Source organism: Macrobrachium nipponense, chromosome 1 (genome assembly GCF_015104395.2).
Source record: "Macrobrachium nipponense isolate FS-2020 chromosome 1, ASM1510439v2, whole genome shotgun sequence".
Classification (NCBI taxonomy): domain Eukaryota; kingdom Metazoa; phylum Arthropoda; class Malacostraca; order Decapoda; family Palaemonidae; genus Macrobrachium; species Macrobrachium nipponense.
In genome coordinates, this window is record NC_087200.1 from 187,495,394 (window position 1) to 187,515,899 (window position 20,506).

Genomic DNA, 20,506 nt, shown 5'->3' on the forward strand with positions numbered 1-20,506 from the left:
TTATCGCGCACATTTATTCAGGGAGTAGTTAATTTGCTTTGTGGAGCTGCACGCGGCGGGAGTTGCATAAAGAGAAAACATTATTATTATTCGGCGTTGTCTCTGACACACATTTGCTTTGACAAACATTGGATGCTGTGCAAGTGCCGCTGTAGTATTTCCATTGTTGCTGAATGATGAGTGTTTGTTTCGTAATTGCATTACTTCATCCAAATTTGATAGATGCACTATTCCGAAAACAATTTTGCCAGGCGCTGCCGCTGCTCCCTTTTTTTTTTTTTTTTTTTTTTTTTTTTTTTTTTTTGCTGCGTTCGTTGCAAATCCAGGGAGGGTTCGAGGGGCTGAATTTTCTTTCCTCCTGTCGTTTGGGTGGGCTGGAAGTCAGCCCTCTGATGTTAGAGGGGCTTGGCTTAGACATTTCCAGGAGTGAGAGTTAGGATATTTCCAGGTAAGAGAGAGAGAGAGAGAGTCTTGACAGCATGGTGACAGGGTAGGGAAAATAGGAGGAGGAGGTTGTTGGGAATGGGGGTGGGGGAAATATGAGCTGAGGATTTTAAGTTATGTCAAGTGCGGATTAATTAATATATCGCATTGATTTATGTTTTGGCGTTAACGTTTGTCTGTCCAGTTTCATGTTGTCCGCATGGTATTACTGACTGTTAAATGTATGTTTGTTTTACGAGAGAATGCTCTCGGTCTTGTGTTTACGTTTTGTTAAAATGTACGTTGCAGCGTCCAAAAGAACACTCCATATTTGTTTACATTGTATCAGTATGTGGAAATTTAAGTCGTTCATACTGAACTGCGCTTGAATGCGGTGGGAGAGAAGCGAGAAATGGCTCGCTCTAATCTTGCTTTTTGATCGTCTTTTGTTACATTTCTTCTCCTCTTTCTTTCCTTTTGTCAGTCCGACCAGACGACTCAAGTCCGTCGCAGGTTTCATCTGTGGTCACGTGACTTTAGCGCATTTGGTATCTGTAATTGATAACTAATCGCACATTCAGGTCATGAGGAGAGCTAGTGTTACTTTATTAAGCTATTACAACGTGGTTTTGCTTTCCAGTATTGACTAAACACAATTTTTATTGGCAGGCAATGTAATAATTTCAGAGACTTGTACTTTTGAAGAAAAAATTATAGGTTGGGTATCTATTAAGGAATATGAGAGACTAAGTAAAACCTGTCAGTTAAAAGAGAAAAAACAGATAGAATTTTTTTATTTTGTTTTTTATTATATTATTATTTATTTATTTATTTATTTATTTATTTATTTATTTATTTATTTATTTATTTATTTATGTTTGTGAAGGTCCCTCAATCACAAGAAAAACTGATTAAATATGAAGGGGCACCAAAATATTGTGTTGGACTGTAAAACATCAGCCGAGACATTTTCCGTTTTGAAAAGTCAAAGGGTTCGGAGTTCCAGGTCATGAACACTAAGGTCAAATACTCCGACGCGCTGCCCGTGATCGTAATTGTAGTGGAAAACACACCGAAGTGAAGGAAGTTAGGTTTTCGCTGGGTGATTGGTAAGAAAAGAGATATGTAGGTAAAACTAAAAAGAACGAAATAGTGAATTTAGTTTGCGATCTGTATTAGAGATTTGTTGGATAAAGGATTTCTCGATTCACTGAGCAAGTTAATGTTATAGATTTACAATAACATTTTAATATTTTACGTATTTTGACTTGCAATTCTGTTACCATAAAGTTTTGTTTTAATATCAGGAAGCTCTTGGGATTATAGAATCTGGACTCTTGCTTTATAAAATATATAGTTTCTTTTGTAAAATGTAATTCATTTAACTTACCATTAGCCTATCTGCCTGCCTATAATGCAATTATACGATAGATATATTTGTAGTATATACAAAGGTCTATTCTCTAGATTCCTGGACCTTGGTAAATCCAAGCGTGTTGTGTGTGTGTGTGTGTGTTAAGGAAGGAGTTAATCAATGGTTAAACTTAAAAACTTAAAAGACTCCAGAAGTAAGCAGCTGATACGAAACCAGTTGCTCAGTGGAATAAAGTTTCGGATGAAGACCGGCCCAGTTTGCATATATCGAAATAGATTGTGTCAGCAAAGCCATTAAAAAAGGCTCTGAGAAACATTGCCAAAAGCTAATAAAAAAAGAAGAACACGGCCTGAAAGGTTTCTAGGAACAAAACACGTTTTAGTGACGGTATCCCTAGAATGCTCTGATATCGAGGACGTGGAGGTTACTATACTCGATTTTTTCCATCTGTCCACCTGCCTGTGTGTTTGTGTATGGTAACACTGCGTCCCGGGCTTTAGATAGTTACATTCAGCTTACATTCAACAATTATAGTAATACCCTATTTCGAATATTAACGGTGTAATTCGCACACAGTAAATTATTAAAAACACTTTTCAGTTGCAAATGTAGACTCAGATATCCTTTTATTTACCTAAAACTTACAAATAGCGTAACTATTTAAAGCCCGGGACGCAGTGTTACCATACGCAAACACAACAGGCGGGTGGACAGAAGAAAAAAACAGAGTATATGTGGTAGCTCGCAGCAGGGAAAATATTGCCAATGCAGAGGGGGGGGGAAATATAATAAACGTAAGGGAAATGATCGAGAAGTAAGAAGGGAAAGATGTTTCCTGCTTAGTACCTCCAGATTGATCTGAATACCTTGGCCGATTATAGGACCCAGTTGAGCCGATGACAGTCAAATGAAGAAGGATAGAAGCACCCGTCAGTTGAGCTAATAGCGGTGAACTGAAGAGGGATAGAACGACCATCAGTTGAGCTAATGGCACTCAACTGAAGAGGGACAGAAGAAACCCGTCAGTTGAGCTAATTTTGGTGAACTGAAGAGGGATAGAATGACCCCTTCAGTTGATCTAATGGCAGTCAACTGAAGATGGATAGAAGCACCAATCAGTTGAGCTAATGGCAGTGATCTGAAGAGGGATAGAAGCACCCATCAATTGAGCTAATGGCAGTCACTGAAGAGGGATAGAAACCCTCATCAGCTGGGCTGATGGGAGTGAACTGAAGAGGGATAGTAGGACCCATCAGTTGAGCTAATGGCGGTGAACTGAAGAGGGATAGAAACCCGGGAGGTGTCACTTACATAGGCAAAAATTTGCTGATTTTGGAATCTCTTATCTAAGAAAGGCTCGTGTAACAAAATGAAGGAAATGTTACTTAAATATGTTATCGAAAAGAAATGAGACCAAGTACCTTGGCCTAGATGCAAATTCCTATTTTGAGAAACTGTTGGAGATGCTTGAGAGGCGGCAGCATGAGCAGACTACCAAGGACTGGTGGTTTAAAAATGAAAGAAAAGGCTTCTTGACCAGTAATTCAACATTAAAACGTATACTCTGAAGGACCTTGTTCCTTGAAAGACCAAAGCCAGGAGGAAAAAGAAAATGAACTTAACTGAAATTTAGGTGATAGATGAGTCTATTTTGAGGAGATTGGCTATGTAAGATATTATAAAACATGGCTATGTAAGATATTAATAAAACATCAGAAAGGGAAATTTATGAATGTCTTTTAGTTTTGTAGTTAAGTTCCGAAGGAGAAGGCTGTACTAATTGTTATGTAAGGGAAATTGTTGTATCACCCTTTTACTGAAAAATTATTTTCACCTGAGTTTTGATATTAGGAATCAGGTGTAATTCTTTACCCATCACTCAGATGTGGCTATATCTCTGAAACAACAAAATATACAGCTAGTATTATAGCAGTCTTGGGTATTTCATAACCGTAAACATTTTTTTTACTTATTTGGTTCATTTTTTTATGTAAACAGACCAAGAACTATAGTTTGAACCTTTTGCAACTTATGGGTAAATAGGTATCTTTAATTTTGCAATCCATCTAGTAAAATATGGCCATTAGAATCAATCATTATTTACCCTATCTATCTATCTGTCTAGCTTTATATATATATATAGATATATATATATATATATATATATATATATATATATATATATATATATATAAATATATATATATATATATATATATATTATATATATATATATATATATATATATATATATATATATATATATATATGCATAATGTCGATATAATGCCTAATTCTCTACGATTCGTTTATTCTTTCTTTTTTTCCACATATTGACATTCATTTTGTAGACGCCTAGTTGTTGTAAGTCTATGGCTTCTCCTTGTGGTGTACAGAAAAATAATATCGTGAACAATAATGACAGTAGAGAAATAAAGGTTCTCTGTCGTCTCTGGTCTCTTAGAAAGTTCCGAAGCGAAGCCAGCTGGACATTATTATTGTTTCATATATATCTCTCTCTTTCTTTATCTCTTTCTTTCTTTATTCCTTTCTTTCTTTATCCCCTCCCCCACCCCTGTCTCTCGCTTCCTGACTCCATTCAGGCTGTCATCGAGCATTGGAGAGAATATGCATCAGGCGGCCAATCTTTCATCATTAGGTGCTTCTCATCCTCAGCTTCTTCCCCCCCTTTCCCCTCCTCCCGTCCCCCTTCCCTCGATTCCAACTTCCCCCTCTCAGTGACGCCTTTCCACCTCCCGAGCATCATTACCACGGAAGACTCCCTCGGAATTCTAACTCCACATGTAAACCAAGAAGCAAAATGAACTCTCTCTCTCTCTCTCTCTCTCTCTCTCTCTCTTCTCTCTCTCTCTCTCTCTCTGCATACGATCTCCGTGTGGTTTTAGTTAGTTACCCACTACCTACTGAACTTGGTTGTATACAGAAGGCCCTGTCAAATCTGACAAAAATATCTGTGAAAATTTTCCAATTATACTGTCAGTTTCGCTGGATTTAATATGATCCCAATTTTTACCTTTTACTACCATTATCTTCTAATTTTATAGATTCTGATGGCAGTTCTTTTATTTGAAGGCGCCATATTGCGGGTCATCTTTGTGTGATTCATTGGTTTTTTAATGATCGGGGATGCAACTCATATTTATATAGTACCAGTCACGACATCCTTGCAAAAAAAAACAACTCTATATGTTATGGATAATTTTGAATACGTCTGTGGCAAAAGATTGTTTGTTCTCTATAAAAGCCGACGGGATGGCTGTTATGTTTTATATATATATATATATATATATATATATATATATATATATATATATATATATATATATATATATATATACATACATACATACATACATACATACATACATACATACATACATAGATCGATACATAAAGTATAAATGAGAAGAGAAATGAAGGGAAAAACTCTGAGGGAAACAATAATTCTACTTTATATACGATTGAACACTGATTAAGGAAAGGCTCCTAAAAGAAATACTCTAATAAAAATCAGTTAAAAGATAAGTATAAGTATTTTCTCATTAAAGAAAGGTATGAATAAGGACAGTAAACCATCCCTTCTAACATGCTTTAGAAAACATTTTTATCTTCTGTAAAATGGTATAATTATATTTGAAATCCCTCTCTCTCTCTCTCTCTCTCTCTCTCTCTCTCTCTCTCTCTCTCTCTCTCTCTCTCTATGGACAGGCTATTATGAGTGTAGAAGTCAATTTGTCTTTTTAGGAATTTTTATTAGAAAAGCGGAGTAGATTTCATCAGTTTCATCAGTTGTCATGTTTACAGGATGCAATGTGCACGGGCGAGCGAATGTTTCCTTAAAATTTATGTCAACATTTTTTAAAATCAAAATACTCAGTCAGTCTGTTTCAGCTGACGGATTCTCGCACCTTATTAGAGAACATTTTCAAGGGAAGCTTCCTTCGCAGGATCCCTGTGGACGACTCTCCTTCGAGTCGTCATTTCGTACTGGCTCCTTTCGAACAGGTCGTTGGCTTCTTGCACCTTCAGAATGAGATCCCTGGTGGGTCTGATTGTCATGTAGCCCTTCTGGTGTAACGGCTGTGCAAGAGAAATAACAATGGGCTAAGTCATTTTATGCCTAGAGCTGTCGGGATTGTGGCCTTCAAAAATGCTACTGTCCATCTCATATTGTCGTTGAATTGTCCCTCATGTTCTGTTGTGAAATTTGTTCTTAGATAAATCGTTGGAAATTTTAATTTGATATATACGACTGAATGAGTTTTCATTAGTAAAACACGCTATTTGATGTGCATATCTAATGTTTTAAAATTTACTGCTGTCATACTTTTCACATTTTGGTTTAATAGCAAAAATTTTGTTTGGTAAAAGGCCAGAAAATTCGTTTCTAATCATTACACGTCTTTAATAGCGTTCATCACAATTGTAAGTCTATAAAGAGGTGAAGTATGCACCCACCAAAAGTCCTGAGAGATGGACAGCCCACCACGTAGAGGATGCGACCTTTGACGTTGAATCTCATGACGCCTCTGAAAATCTCTCTCGTGTCCCAGTAATAAGTTTTGAGGTCTGAAGACAAAGAAAGATTCAGTTGGGGGAAAGAGGTCAACTTCTTCTTTCGAGTATGGAGTGTCGTAAGCATAAAGAGAATGCAAGCAGAGAAATACAAAATTACCTAAGGAGTTTCTTATTCATTCAAGTGATGTAACTATCAAACGGTGAAGAATTCGAGATAGTTTCGTTCCATATGTGAAATACAGAGGTTGGGAAATCATATAGAATTTAAGTAATTAAAGGAAGAAGATGTATCAAGGGCCAAACTTATCTTGGTTAGTTTCCTCAAAATAATTATGACAATTCATTTTCTCGGAAAAAACAATTCGCGCAGAAAATCTGATCAGAAAATATGTCGCGATTTTTCCAGAATTGACATCAAGATAGAAAATCCAAAGTCATTTTACCATCATGAAAAATTCTGAAGCTGAAAAAATTCATCGTTGCGTGTGCCTGCTCTGACGAAGACCACGAAGGGTCCAGGACGATCTTGTGGTAGGCAAACCCCCCTCTTCCGTCGGATCTGGAACTAACATTTCTGACCGGGCTACCTCATTTCTCAACGCTGTAGTAATTGTCGAAGATGATCCTGGAATGCATGAGTAGGCAGATTTAACTCACAATATAGTGATATATATATATATATATATATATATATATATATATATATATATATATATCATATATATATATATATATGAGAACTCATAACACCTATATTTAAGATGTTGGTATTTTTTCTCTAGATGTAATTCTGAGCCATGTTATGTTCTTATAGAAATTATTTTTTGGTTTATCTTTGTCTTTTCATTTGCATTGCACGTTCATAGCATTTCTTGTCACTGTTGCATTATCTGATTCATTCACTCGGAAGTATTCTATTCTTTGGAAGCTAGGTGAGCGAGCTAAAGAGGTTTTCCTTCGTTTCATAAGTATTTATAGACAATCCAAATAAGATGCTAAAGACAACACTATACAGCAGTTAGATCATCGCACCCGCAGGTAATTAACTGCCGTAGATTATCACCTAGGCTAGTTTTTTGTTTTGTCTGAACCTCACCCTTCAAGATTCGCCAAGCGAGCGTGAGGGTCAGACGTGCTGATCATGCGGTTGTAGTAGAGGTGCTGCGCTCGAATCCATCGACGTGGGCTCCAGCCGACCCAGCGTGGAGGGTGCGGGACACTTCCTGGGGACAACCACGTCCCTCCCTCTCTGGGAAGAGGCCCCCATCAGGTACCAGTCCCAGTCGCCCTCCTGCAAGAGAGCTCGTATGTTTTTGGTCATCTTGATGAATCTGCCACGGCGTGCAGTCTTAGTTATCGACTTTTGGAATAATTTTGCTAATATAAATGTCAATAAAAATAGTAAGGAAACTGATTTTGAAATTTCCTTTACATTTACTACTCCTTTTCTATTTATCTAGGTACTTTTTTTTGTTTACTTTGTAAGACAGGTGACAGGTTCTTGTATTTTCCCTTCACTGCTTACATACTACATAGCTCGTTCACATGCAATTACCCCTCAGTATTTTGTTACAGTCTTAACTCTTACAAATTCTATTTTCCAATAAACATTTAAAAGTTACGAACTAGTATATCCTTCGTTAAGAATCATAGTCGGTTTAAATGTGTGATTCGTATTTACTTCACGTTATAGTGCTTGTTCTGCATATATTTCAAATCTGTTATAGAAACGACGACCGCTGTAAGACGAAAAACATTGTATTCCATCAAACGAGACTTACCTAGTAGATATAGCTTATCAGTCAGTACCATTTGCTCTACTGTTTTGCCTTTATCAAGTCTAGAATATATGCTGTGTTTAATTTCAGTAATAATTCACACCAGTTTAAGCTTAAAATTAAGAGTATCAGTTTATTGCTGACAGGCAACTAACCTCTCCTGGAATCCAGTGGGTCACTATCTGAAGGCGTACTCACGCCTCACCATCCATCCGTACATAGGAAAGGACTCTGACCTGAGGAGTTTCGTAGTATCTATAAAAACAAAGGAATAAAAACGATATTGTCGAAAATCCTAAATTGATGGGTTGATAGACTGAAAGTATAATTATGGAGGTAGAAATTATTATTGTGCTCATTACTCACGACTGCATGAGAAATTAGGACATTTAAACCGTTGCAGTATCGTCTTGTGAGGAGTTATAGCTGTTAAAATTGCTCATGGGTGGAAGACCAAGGTCTGTTAATCAGGGTGGGAGAAAGATCGAAAACCTCTATACTGGCGGGAAACAGTGGCCCCTGAATGATTGAAGGATGCCGTACAATAGTTATGTTCTTTTCCAGTTGATTTAAGTACAAAAATAATAAACGTTTACAGACCAAAGTTGTTTTCGTGTTCGGGTTATCAGTGCCATCCTATGATACAGAATCAAATCTCGGAGTACAAATGTAGAACAAACCAAAGAATATGAATAATGGCTGGTACAAATTTGTATCATAGGATGGCACTGATGACCCTGAACACGAAAGACAAAACTTTGGTCTGTATAAACGTTCATAATTTTGTACTTAGAAATCAAACTTCCAGCTTGATGATAATAGTGATGAGGATGAAGAAGACTTACATTCGGTTGCACTGGAGCACAATGAAAGGGGCTGAATCTCCCAAATTATTTTTTTGTAAGGAAAATCTTTTTTCCGGAGAATCGAATTTGCACAATAATAACATTCTACGACATTCTCTATAATCTATTATGATGTCTAAATTTAGAGAAGAATTTATGAAGTCCACAGTGAGCAAGGGAAATGAATGACCGCAGGTAAGGAGAAATGGTGTCAGAATAACAGATATCACCTGAAGCTGTGTTTGGCAGGCTGTTGCTGTTGAATGCGTTGATGCAGAACACCGAAGGGTCGTTGTTGAGAACCCACGAGGTCTGGTGAAAGAACCTGTCAGGAGTGGAAGGAAGAAAGGAAGAAATCGTATTATGATCAATGTGTAGTTCTCAGAGCTGTGACAGAATTTGATATTTTTTTTTTTTTTTTTTTTTATGATGTTTCACCCAGCGCTTTTGCTTAGCCTAGGTACGGACAGATCTGTGAAATAAAGAAATAGTTTACCTCGAGAGAAGAAAGAAACTCAACTCGAAAATGATATGTTGTAGAGCGACCGAAAACGGAACCTAGATGAATGTCCCATAGGTTGTCAGTCCCGTAGAGGGGTAGCGCAGTCTGTGCACCCTTATGCGGTGCACTGCAGGCATTGCTAAAGGTCTTCGCAGCGTGCCTTCGGCCCCTAGCTGCAACCACTTTCGCTCCTTTTACTGCATCTCCTTTCATATTCTCTTTCCTCCATCTTATTTCTCACCCTTTCCTAACAGTTTGATTCTTAGTGCAAATGAGAGGTTTTCATCCTGTTACACCTTTCAAACCTATTACTGTCAATTTCCGTTTCAGCGCTGAATGATCTCTTTAGGTCCCAGTGCTTGGCCTATGGTCTAAAATCTATAATCAATTCCGTTCAGTCATAGGTTGGCTGGAAAAGGTAATAAATTGCATGGCTGCTCAATCTGTCTCATGTTTCGTGTCCGATTTTGTCTACCATTGTTTATAGCCTGCATGAGATTCAGTTATACCTCTGTTAATTTCAACTGTTCTTTGCGTTTTCAACGAGTTTTGTTTGGATGAATGTTAAGTGTATATAATAAAAGGAATTTCTCATCTTTCATTTTCAAAAAAAAAAGTAAATAAATCCCTGCTGAAGAAGAAGCAGTTCGTCACCACAAAATTATTCTCGATATAGGAATGTTATTGTCGGAAATCTCTTGTGACTGACTTCTTGTTCATTAAGAAAATGTTTTGTTTTTAAGAGTTTTTCGCGTCGTTTTCGTCTCATGGCATACTTATCATTTCTGTTCTGAAGAAAGTACATATATATATATTATATAGCAAAGTTAAGCACTGTATCCGTGTTCTAATATGTTGTAGGAAGCCCACTAAAATTTTAGTGGGCTTCCTACAATATATATATATTATATATATATATATATATATATATATATATATGTGTGTGTGTGTGTGTGTGTGTGTGTGTGTGTATATATATATATATATATATATATATATATATATATATATATATATATATATATATATATATATATATTACAGTCAATATCTAAATCCAGACAATTTGTAAAGTGACACATTTTTTCAGGCAGTTCGTGAATTGCCTGTTCACCCAGTCAGTTTATAAATCAGCTAAAATCGCAGACATTTACAAAGTGACTAAAATTTGATAGATTTTCTTGGCATATTGTTTGAAATGATCCTGCTACGGGTCACAAATTCCCAATCCCCCCGCTTAATCTTAAACAACAACAACAACGAACCCGCAACAGTGTGCGTGTGTGTGCTAGCTAGCTGGAGCAGTTGTGTGTTGGTCTTGTCCCTCCCTAGCATTGTCCTTGTGTGAGGTCACTTCGTTATAGAAGATATGGCGTGTTCCCAAGAAACACAATTTTACGACAAAGTGATGTTAAAGAAAAACTCGGACTCAAAGTCATTAATACTGACTAAACTTGAGTACTACAACTGACAGAGGAACTCAGAGTAGCAGCATCTGCAAAAAATAGATCAAATCGCAGTATTACATCCTTGGATGTTATGAAGTTCTTCAGTATGGTGGTGTTGAAAAGTTGATAAAAAACAGAAGGGTGAAACTCAAGAACCGTTTATTTTGTGCACGTTGAGGATATGTTTTAAACAATAAAACGTGCTCACATTGCTACGGGCCATGGCATGAGACAAAATGGTCAAAGAATTATCAAGATATGCGAAAGTAACGAGAGATATTGTAGAACTGTTCAAATCTGTGTGTTCAGTGTCAAAAGAAAGAAAGAGATGTGCTACCAGGGTGTTACTGTCAAACCGATTTTATCTAAGGACTACGGTTAACGAGCTCAGGTGGGACCTTGGTGTACCAAGATCATCTAACAAAGTGTTGCATATTGCGTCCCTTAACTTCAAAGAGAGCAGCTGAGGTTGCATTCCAGCTACTGGACATATTTTAATGTTCGGAGCCCCTCAAATTCTGCAAGTGATAATGGTAGTGAATATACAACATTAGTTATGTCGGAACTCAAACTTCTTTGGCCAGACCTGTTGATCGTTCATGGTAAACCAAGGCATCCACAGACCCAGGGATCAGTCGAACGCCTTAACTGTGATATAAAAGACATGCTTTATTTCATGGTTAGGGGATAATGATACAAGTGACTGGCCTATGGGACTCAGGTTTGTGCAGTTCCAAAAGAACGCCAGTTACCATTCTAGAATCAAACAATCCCCATACAAAGCACTCAGCCAGGTAGTGATACTTTCTCACACACACACACACACACACACACACAATTATAAAAGGTAGCTGATAACTAATTTGGTCAAGTTCCAAACCACATAGCAAGTCTATCACCATTATTAAATGTTTTCTTTTGGTTATTAATCAGAGGCTCTGCCTATCCAGACAGTCCACCCTGTGGCCAGAATCCTCAAGGAAGACTTTATAAGCTCCAAGAAGACAGCACTGCAGCGGTCCTAGCAGCAGCTGGTCAGTTAGCTCAAGCTGAGCGCACGGTCAAACATAGTCGTGTAGAACATGTCCCAGGTAATCCAGGAGATAACGTGACAATTCCCATCCCGTTAGTTGATCGAAGGAAAGGTGATCCACGAAATGTTATCGGTGTTATCTTAGATCGTAACGAAAATGTCATGTATCGAATAGGTGTGAGAGATGGAATACTCAAGGGGCGCTACAGTAGGAGCCAAATTTGATATTTGCAGCCAGCAACTGTATAGTATTGGTGAAGTGAGTGCAGACAAGGAGGTAGGACTACCTCAGGCAGTACAGCAATCATCTAGGTTTGGTGGTCAAGGTTATGCTAAGTGCAACTGTACTGTAGGCAAGAAACATTGTCAAACAAATCGCTGTAAATGTTACAAAGAAGGTTACAAGTGCAATAGTCATTGCTTGAATTGTAAAATAAAAACTGATATAATATTCAAAATGTCACATTTTATACTTATTTTTAATTTTGATATATCGTTACATAGGTTTTAGAAAATAAAATTTTACTCAAGAACACGGTTTGTTTTTCTGTCAGTTCATTACTTCATATGAGTCAATCACTTAAGGAAATAATGAGCTCTGAGCTCGCACTGAGAGGGTAACAGCTAGCTAAAACACACACACACACACACACACACACACACACACACACACACACACAAAAGGACCTAGGTTCGTTCCTCGGCCGGGCGGGGTTGGGGATTTGTGACCCGTAGCAGGATCATTTCAGTCAATATGCCAAGAAAATCTATCAAATTTTAGTCACTTTGTAAATTGTCTGCGATTTTTAGCTGATTTATAAAACTGACTGGGTGAGCCAGGCAATTCACAACTGCCTGAAAAAAATCAGTCACTTTTTCCAATTGTCTGGATTTAGACATTGACTGTAACATATATAATGCTCTAACAATACGATACAACCCAGTCGATTCAGTTTTCTCTGGGAAAAAAATACAAAATTCAGCCGACGTTTAATATAGTATTCAAAGTAAGCTTCTCGTTGTTACTTGCTACACTCTTTCCTTAGCATCTTATTAAATGTTAAAGAGCATTTAGTTTTACTGTGTGCATGCTTGCATGAGAGAGAGAGAGAGAGAGAGAGAGAGAGAGAGAGAGAGAGAGAGAGAGAGAGAGAGAAGCAAACCTGATAGAATCATTGGGAAGCTGACAGAGAAGTCTTGTAAATATATGCGATCCGTGTTATTTTACCGATTGATCAAATCTTTTTTTGCGTTATTTGGTGGTGTGTATAGTATGGTGAGTGTATGTACCCAACACACACACACACACACCCACACAGATTAGAGAGAGAGAGAGAGAGAGAGAGAATCCTTACTCAGGATGTCTGGAGAAAGTAAGAGGTCGTCCTCGAGGGACTATGGCTTTATCGGCCTCCGGATACGTGAGGAAAATTTGAGTGAAGAGCGAAGCGAATGTTGGCGTTGGTGCGAGCGTTGTGGAAGCCCTCTGGCCTGTGGACGACGAGGACACTCGCAGCACCTTCAGCAGTTCCAGTGTTTCGGGATGACCTCCGTCGACGACTGCTAAGATGTCCGTTTCATTCGCGCCCGGTACCGTGAACAAGGTCTTCAGGAGCCTGTTGGGTGAGGGTGTTATCAGGTTATTATCTATCAGCCTTGCTGATTAGCTTACGCTGCTACGTAGTCTATCAGTAAACGAACATTTTTACCCCCATGGTAGCCAGTGACTACAGTATCGTCATCATCACATTATTATTATTATTATTATTATTATTATTATTACTGAACGCTATTTCGCTATTTTTCCTCGGGCTATTTTGAGACCTCGACTTCATTGTGCAAGAATATTATATTTATTAAAAAAATCCTCATAGTAGCACGAGTCTTCAAATGGAGAAACAAATCCACAGTTATGTAAATGTACATATATTTTAAATTTAAAAATCTAAGGATAGCTTTCGGGATCTGTTCGGTTCCCCTTATCACTCGGATTGATAAGGGAACCGAACAGATCCCCGAAAGCTATCCTTGGAGTTTTAAATTTAAATTTATATGTACATTTACATAACTGGATTTGTATCTCCATTATTATTATTATTATTATTATTATTATTATTATTATTATTATTATTATTATTATTATTATTATTATTATTATTATTTCGCAATCAGTTTGGTGTATTCTTGTTATCAAGACAGTTTTTATTTCTTAATTTTCTCTAAGATTAACTTACACCGTTTTTTTTCTTTCATTTTTTCGAAATTATTAGTATTTACCTGTCTTTCTAACATCAACAACATTATTATTATTATTAGTAAACAATATGTTATAATATAGTAGTTATAATAATGGGCATCTGTACTTTAAAATAACCGGCTACTTGTATTCAAAAGTCTTTTTAAATTACCCACAGAGCCGGTTTTAAGCCTATTTGCCCGATTTGATCTAATTGGGTATCGCGCCGGCTTTACCTTTCGAAGTCTTTCTATGCATTCTAAAAGGAATAAAACATGAAATAAAGAATGACGAAAGTAATATTCATCACTTATTGTGCATACTATATTAAAGAGAAGTTTTCACTTGGAAAATCATTTTTGTATCAGACAAAATATCGTCAAATCATTTTATATTAGACAAAAATAATAAAATCGTTAAATTACTTTTATATGACAAAAAATCGTTAATAATTTTTATATTAGACAAAAAAAAAAACCGTTAAATCATTTTTATATTAGAGAAAAATCGTTAAATCATTTTTATATTAGACAAAAAATCGTTAAATCATTTTTATATTAGACAAAAATCGTTAAATCATTTTTTATATTAGAGAAAAAATCGTTAAATCATTTTTTATATTGAAAATAAAAATCGTTCAATCATTTTTAGTATTAAAGAGAAATCGTTAAATAATTTTTATATTGGAAAACAAAAAAATCTTTTAAATTATTTTTATATCATACAAAAAAATGGTCTTCATTTCTAGAAAATAATAATAATAATAATAATAATGATGATAATAATAATAATAATAATAATAATAATAATAATAATATATAATAATAAGAGTGACAAATATTTCTAATCTTGGACGCAGTTCCCAGCATCGGCTCTGATTACATAGTACATCTTGAATGACACAATGGAGACCCACCATTTTCCTAATATATTGACATTTCCACTGGGGGAGCAAGAAGTGCAGGAGAGCAGTTCTAAACTTGCAGCACTGCTCGCCCAGTGTATAAACCGAGTTGCTCTCTAACACTGTTAAGATATTCTTGCTTGCTTGCATTATTCAGTAGCAACATTGCGCTGAGATGAAAATGAGCTTAATTCTCAAAAGAATATTTGGGCTTGATTATTTCTTCCATAAATAGATTATATCATTCCTACTTTAATGCTAGATATTTTTTTATTTTTTTACATTTCTGTAATGACCAGCCATTATTATCACAATAATTTAATTATAAAACTTATATCCCGGTTTCTTTTATTACAGGCTCTGCGTTATTTGAATTAGTATCTCTTTTAGTTAGTGAATTACAAGAGATGATATGACGATGTCTATTCTGAGTGTCTGTATAATCTGTGATTACACTTTTTGTGACCTGCTTCTAGACAATCAGTCAGTCAGACAGTCCACTAACCTGAACAGTCTCCTCGGTTTGTTAGCTGTCACCACCGCTACTGGAATACGTTCCGTCATGATCACAGGGGCCTGGAAAAGGAGTTCCAGGTGAAGGGCAGCCACACAGCCAGCAACTTTATAACATTTTCTCTGAAGATTACATGAGGCAGATATGCTGTCCGTACAAGTATATATATATATATATATATATATATATATATATATTATATATATAGGATATATATATATATATATATATATATATATATATATATGCAGGTTTCACTGCATCTTTATGATTATCACGGGACCCTCATCATTTTTTATTCGATTTATATAGCGACAACGAGGGCGCTGATAAGTGAAAGCATTCCAGTTCCGTGTGCATCTAGTTCCTCGCTGGACGAGGGGTTAACGTGCTCACCTACCGATTCGTAGTCCGAAGTTCGATTCCCGCTCCAACGCGGAATCAGAGGAATTTAATCTGTAGGTCCCGTTGCTAGGTAACCAAACTGGTTCCTAGCCACGTAAAGATATCTAATCCTTCGGGCCAGCCCTAGAGAGCTGTTTAATCAGCCCAGTGGTCTGGTTAAACTAAGATATAATTAACTTTTCTGTACAGATGTGGTATAACCACTTTTCGGAAGCACTCACACACAAAGAAGGAATAGGTGTCTCACCTGTAAAGATCTCTGGTGGAATGTGAATGGCGCGTCGCAAGAGCACAGATCCCCGTACCTTCATAGCGACTGCAGAATTCCGCCTGGTCTTGCATATCCTCGTGTGCGTCCCATCGACCACACTTCGTCTGTTTGAAACGCATGGAGGAAGATTTGCTTGAGTGGCAGTGACTTGCAATGTGGTTGATATTCGAGGAGATGAATTGACATTGAAGTTCATTATCATTCGACTTCTATCTGATATTCAACAAAGCAGATTTGTTTATTATGAGTGTGATGGCATCCAACAGATGATGGTTTGTGAATAACAGAACGTCCTTCAGTTGAAGATGAATTTCATAATGCTATAAATAGCCCCCTGGCTCTAAAATAAAAGTGCTACGAAACGCTCAAGACGACTGTTACCGAAACGTGACGACGACGTTTTTAGCGAATTGTAACGGTTGGGAGGGCTCGTTTTTTGTGAAAACGTTATGAAAATGAATGCTTTCATTTCAAGAAAATGTTAGTTTTTTAGTTTTCTGAAAAGAAAATTAATTTGACCTGCTTTGTCTGTCCGTCCGCCGACTTTTTCTAACCGTCCTCAGATCTTGAAAACTACTGAGGCTAGAGGGCTGCAAATTGGTATGTTGATCATCCACCCTCCAATCATCAAACTAAGCAAATTACAGGCCTTTACCTCATAGCTTTTATTTTATTTAAGGTTAAAATCTAACCACAATTGTGCATCTTACTTTTATACAGAGACCACCGAAAGATTTATCTATTTTTGGTGAATCTTGATTATACGATGTACAGAAGCTCAAATGAGCCGAAGAAACTTCTACGCATTTTTTTACTTCTTATTTTTTTATTATTTTTTGTTTTTTTTTTCAGAATTTGGAAACTCCTTGAACTTCAAATATGAAGCCTTGGAAATGTTGGGTGAGAAATCAGACTGATCCGTTCATTTCCAGCAGTAATTTGATCTGAACCCTTTGGGAACTACCTGGCCAAGGATGCCGCTACCTTTTCTCTTTTATCTTTATCGACTGTTCTGTTCTGCATCAATTCCAGAAATGATCTGATGTTACGACTTCACTCAGAAATCATGAGATGGGGATTCAAGTCAGTTTTCTGCTGGCCGTTCTCATTATGAAGCTAGGTTTTGCACATTGACGCTAAATTGTGGAACGTTACATGTTGGCGAATGTTCTTACGTACTTTTTAATAATTTTCAAATGCTCGTGAAAGTGTTATAGGAGACGTTTACGTGCTGTGGATTGTGGAGCCATGAAAATTCTGTTCATGAAAATCAATTTCTTTATAATTTATGTCTAGCAATTCGTAAAGACTTTTGATTGTACTTTAATTATCACATCTGCTGTGTTCTTCACAATGGATATTTCCTTTAGGTGCTTACAATTATATGGTCGCAGCGTTTACAAGTCAATATTATATATGATTACCCTTGATTATGTCTTATATGCTTACCTTCGTTAATTATTTCCGATGTAAAAACAGGCTCACTAATTTCTTTCAAATAAACTCCATTATCTATGTTGATTTTACTGGTCATTTCTGTACCGTAGTATTGTTATTTTCATGTCCAATAAATCTATACACATTCCCAAACGTCAAGAAAGTTAAGGACAAGAAGCTGGTAGGTTAGCACCAAAACTGCTGGAAATTAATAAGTCAGTTCTACATTTACTCTTCCACAAGCGTATAGTAACATGCCAGGGAAGCTCTCATAGAGCACCGATTGATTAAAGCAGAATTCATCATTTTGAATAAAAAAAGAAATGAAGTGAGACAAGCCACATAAAGAGCTCCTATCTTACAGCATTAAACCAACCAGTCAGTCAGTCCTACCGTATGTGTGACGAATTGGTACATTTGTCACGAAGTGTATCCCACTTGCTGGGTACTTCCCGATGGCGGTCGGAATAACGGATTCAAAAATAACCCGGTGTCCAACTGAGGCAATGCCCACCCACGGTTCTCCGTTGGCGGTCCTCGAGTGGTACTTGAAACCCAATTCCTTGATAGCCGAATCTCCTCTCTCCCCAAGGAACATGAGCCATTCTGGCTGAAAAGAATGCGTCTGAAACTCCACATCCTGGCTCTATGAGTATTTTACATGTAATAACAAATACACCTACACAATATGCACAATTTTACAAAAGTAATGAAACCAACCTGTCCAAGTCACGGTAATTGACGTAATTCTAGTGCGGACTGTGATATTGAAGTTGAAGATTATTAACTTAGTGTGATATACGTATTACTATATATATATATATATATATATATATATATATATATATATATATATATATATAGTGTGTGTGTCATGTTCGTCTGTAAATAATCAATGGCGGATATTGCTGATAATAATTATATGGAAAAGTACTATAGTTTATGACTGATAGTGGAAAATCTTGTTAAATGAAGACCAGTATGTTTTGAGCACGTAAGAAATGAAAAACTAAGACAACACGTGAAGTGTGAAGACTTCAGTACCTTAAAGGCTGCCTATAGGTTTGATGTCCTAAAATTAGAAAAAAAAAAAGGTACTCGTGATTATGAATGACTGGGAAATGGAAGCAATTAATTTTTGTATTAATCTGTGGCTGAAGACTAACAAAAAGATTGAAGGTTCATTAAATAGAACATGGATCAGAAAAAATAGGGAAAATAGCAGTCTATATCTATCTGTGTATATAATACTTTGATGGAATCCGTGCATTGTCTTTTCCTGAAAAGAGCTTCAACTTTCGTCATGTATTAGACGCATCCCCTGTAGCCATTTGGTTGTCCATACAAAATCTTACCACAGCAACCATGATGATGAGCTTGCCTGGCCGGATCTTCCGCAGGGTATCCACCAAATCAAGAACCTCTGCTGGTTGGTAGTGATGAATCTTTGAGCCAGCATTAACCTTGGGCTTCGTTGATGAAATAGATCGTCCTTCCTTTCCGATGGGCGCTGTACTTTATCCCTGGGCCGATCAGGGACTGTAGACAGAACTAATATATGGATACCCGAGTGCCCCTCCATCTGTGACCCATTTCGACATTCCCTCCTGCCATGCTGTAGACCTAATAAAATGCAGTATTACTGGATTTTGAGCCTGCTTTCGTGACTGCATTTTTTAACATCTTTGCTTTCTTGTATTATATATATTTTTTCACATAATTTTTTTTTTGTCGTAGTTACTGACACATTTTGTTCTGCCATTATATCAAAAATTTTTTTTTTACACTTATTGCTTCACAGAATACTGAATCATAGATGTTTTAGAATACATCGTAAGTTTCAGTTTTATGGTAGAGGTAGCGTTTAGAAGAAAATAAATTACAGCAGCATTTTAGCAGTTCTGTGTATCCATCCTAGAAGACAGAAACAAGTTGGAGACATTTGGAGATTTGCCAGTTAGCTGTGATAGCTACTTATCAATATCCACTTGAATAACAAAATGAAGAAAAGACTGTGCTTAAAATATCATAAAAAATGTGGAAAGGTATGGACACCCAGATGTAGTAGATTTGTCAAGGTACCATCCACTCATTGAGATACTACCCCTAGAGAAATTAAGGACCCTTCTAAAGCTCTGTGATGAACTTTTTCTATGCCTACACCAACTCAGAATCATCTTCGATATTCATGGCATATCTGTTACTGTTGACAAACACTTGACAACATTAGACACCCTACGCTTTTTACCCTTTTCAATACGTCCTCTAATGTGTATCTCTTTTAGAAGGCCACTCTGAAATAAACCACTACCTTGGATTCGAGTTCCTCTGCTTGGAACTTCACTCAAACATTTTTCTGTCAGTCGCTCTTCCTCTTGTTTTTCATTGGTATGCATGGCAGGCTTAGAGAAGGGCTGAGGATGCCTGGTGATTTAGCAAGAGGTTGCCTTACCCTTATCATTACCTTTACTTTGTATTTCACCCATGAATTCATTTTCAAATCAGACACCACTGTCCCTCCTTTAGTGCCTGGCAAATCTAGAGATTTATTTATCCTTGCTCCTATTAGACCAGTTTCATTCCAATAATGATTTTGTCTTTTCATGGGCATACACTTCTCAATATTGATTTTGTATGTATTTATTGGCCCTGTTATGGTTTTTGTTAAGTTATCAACTATTACTTTTAAATGTATTGCTCGTTCCTAGCAAACGTACTTATATCTTGGTCTCAAGATGATCAAAGATATCTTGGTTCCAAGAATTGATCACAGGAATTTTTGTATTTTACATAGCA

The 20,506-nt window shown here is 36.7% G+C and overlaps 1 pseudogene; it reads right to left on the bottom strand.

Annotated features, from left to right (window-relative positions):
• Nucleotides 1–5,744: 5,744 nt before the first annotated feature.
• Nucleotides 5,745–20,506, bottom strand: part of LOC135219036 (protein O-linked-mannose beta-1,2-N-acetylglucosaminyltransferase 1-like) — a 20,047-nt pseudogene continuing 5,285 nt past the window's right edge.